General features: G+C 41.4%; 1 non-coding gene across 1 annotated transcript; it reads right to left on the reverse strand.

The window, feature by feature from the left end:
* Positions 1–2,128: 2,128 nt before the first annotated feature.
* On the reverse strand, positions 2,129–2,217 carry trnar-ucg (transfer RNA arginine (anticodon UCG)). The gene is given in 2 exon segments: positions 2,129–2,164; positions 2,181–2,217. It is a non-coding gene; the product is annotated as a tRNA-Arg (tRNA).
* Positions 2,218–2,730: the final 513 nt, after the last annotated feature.

Below are 2,730 nucleotides of genomic sequence, written 5' to 3' on the forward strand. Positions count from 1 at the left end.
GATAACAGTTTTACAATTAGGTCATCGCAGCTGAAAGCTCACTCCTTTTAAAATTATACAGAATGATCCGGACTATGAGAAAATACGTCATAAAGTGGCAAATGTTGAACCAGAACTGACAACCATCCAGTTTAAGCAGACATCGAATGATCCTGAACAGCAAGCACATCCCTATTACAAAGGGAGGACCCTTGACGGACTGCAATTCACTTTTAAAAGAATAAAATGCGAATTCTATCATTCTTGAAGGCAATTGTGCTGTGCCTGAGTGAGGGTGGGGCTAAGAACCACGCGGGGCTGGGACGGTTGTTGATGCCACAGGTGATAGACAGGCAGGAAGGAGGGTGGGAAGTAAAACCAACCCAGACAAAAAGACAATTTAATAGATATATATATATTTATATTAATAAGAAAATAAATAATTTCAAAATTTTATTGCAAAAAAGTGAATTTGATTTGATTTAAATAAATAAATAATTGTTTCATAATCTATATATTTTTGATTGAACGAAGGCTGTGTGACTGGATGAATTCCACTGGAAATCAGGTGGTGCAGTCAGTAAATACTCAAGCACAGTAAACCCATGGTGGAAGACAAGCCACGATGGAAAATGTGGGCAACAAAGGCGATCTTTTAAAGTCACGTGTGCCTTTCAGCTGGATCTGACAGCAGCTGCGTGTGTTGTGAAAGAGGTCAAATGTAATAGAGCCCAGTGCAGGCAGAACAGAAAAAGCACATTTATTGTGAAAGTTAAAAAATAGGGAATGTTTCTAAATATATATATACACAAACAAATTCAATCAGTGAGTCATGTCCTGTCTTGTCTTGATTTAATTTGAATTTGAAAATAAGGCGGAAGGAGGTCGTCATGTCACACAGCCCACAAGCAAGCTCTCGCTATTATCGCGATGTTTCTAACTTATGTCATTTGCCTTCTTTCAGATGTGGAACAGCAAAATCCCACAGCAGTTTCTTCTGGAATGCGTGTTCAATCGAAACAGTATGGTATCAAGTTACATGTGATGCCTTTTTTCTCACATGACTTAAAATGTACAGTAAGATCGCGCAGCACAATTGCACGCACTATCTCGCTTACACAAACACACAAACAAACTAACATTCTTGCACTCTCCAAAGGCTGTTTTTGACATTTGAAATTGAAATCCGGGAGAGTCAGCACAATCACTTTCAAACAGTCACAGAATGATCCGAGACTGATAGCATTCCATGTTAGAGAGACAGAGAATGACCCCGGCGATCAGCACATCACCATAAAAGGGATACGGAAACAGAATGAACAAAAACAGAGAATTCTGTAAAACTCACTAATTCGTGCAGATTCTAGTGGACGAAGATACCAGTTTCAGGCTCAGTCAGATGATCATTCCGATATTTTAGCAAAAATGTAAAGTTTGCAGATTTTTTCAACAAAAATAGTGCCTGGATAAAAAATAGGCAGCGAGGAAGGACAAAAGGGAATGTCTGTGATACAGTGGAGCGTAGGAGTGATTGAATAATGAATGGCACAATGCGAAAAGGCAAATTGGGTGGTTAACGGGCAATAAAGTAACAAAGGATGGTCCAGAGGAGGTGTTAGTGGGAACAGCAGAACCATTACCAGACAAGGGCAGCGGTGCTTATCATCCGATACGCTGAACCTAATGTTGAGGCCAGAAGATTATAACATGCCTGAAATATAGGGTGTGAACGCCTTTATTCAGACCAGGCAGCTTGGCCACCCTGAATTGATTTCCTGTACGGTTTGAATTCGGCAGCCAAGGGACAAATTCAAAGCCAGCTTCTCACATCATTTCGGCACGAGAGAAACAGGACGCCCTCATATTCAGGGCAGAGTATGTTTCACGTTGAAGTGGGGATGGACGCCGAATGCATGCATATCCCAATGGAGGTGTGCTCATGCATGCAGAAATGAAGACACACTTATCAACTATTGGCCGGAACCAAACACGTGTTTTGGTTGTCCAATCAGAGAAAGAGCCTTGTCCATCTGAGATACTTTAACTTTACTCAGTTCGGTGATTTACTTCAGGTGAGTGACTGTATGAGATGGTTGATTTTGAGGCAGAATCAAAACAAAGAATATAAAATTTCACACTGCGAATTAGTTGACTGCGGTAGGACTCGAACCTGCAATCTTCTGATAACATCTTGGTTATAATCGAAGTCAGAAGCCTTGTCCATTAGGCCACGCGGCCGCTGCCATTGGTTCAAAATTTGTTGTTTTTTATATTGAGAGCAAATGTAGGATAAGCGTTATTTCAAGGAATGGATGCACTAAAACATGAGCATATTTCGAGTAATGAATAGATGCGATGCGATATGGATGTGCACGGGCACAGGCAACGTCAATGTAGCTTGATACACAAAAGCTTAACAATTCGGTCATCGCAGCTGAAATCACACTCCTTTTAAAACTGAACAGGATGATCCGGATTATGAGAAAATACGTCATAAAGGTGCAAATTATGTAAAGGAACTGACAATCATCCCGTTTAAGCAGACAGCGAATGATCCTGAACAGCAAGCACATCCCTCTTACAAAGATGTAGAATGACCCTTGACTGACACAGTTCGCTTTTGAAAGAATAAAGTGGGATTTCTGTCATTCTTGAAGGCAATTGTGCTGTGGCTGAGGGAGTGTGGGGCTCAGGACCAATCGGGGCTGGGACGGCTGCTGAAGCCACAGGTGATAGACAGGCAGGAAGGAG

Source organism: Pristiophorus japonicus, unplaced genomic scaffold (genome assembly GCF_044704955.1).
Source record: "Pristiophorus japonicus isolate sPriJap1 unplaced genomic scaffold, sPriJap1.hap1 HAP1_SCAFFOLD_187, whole genome shotgun sequence".
NCBI lineage: Eukaryota > Metazoa > Chordata > Chondrichthyes > Pristiophoridae > Pristiophorus > Pristiophorus japonicus.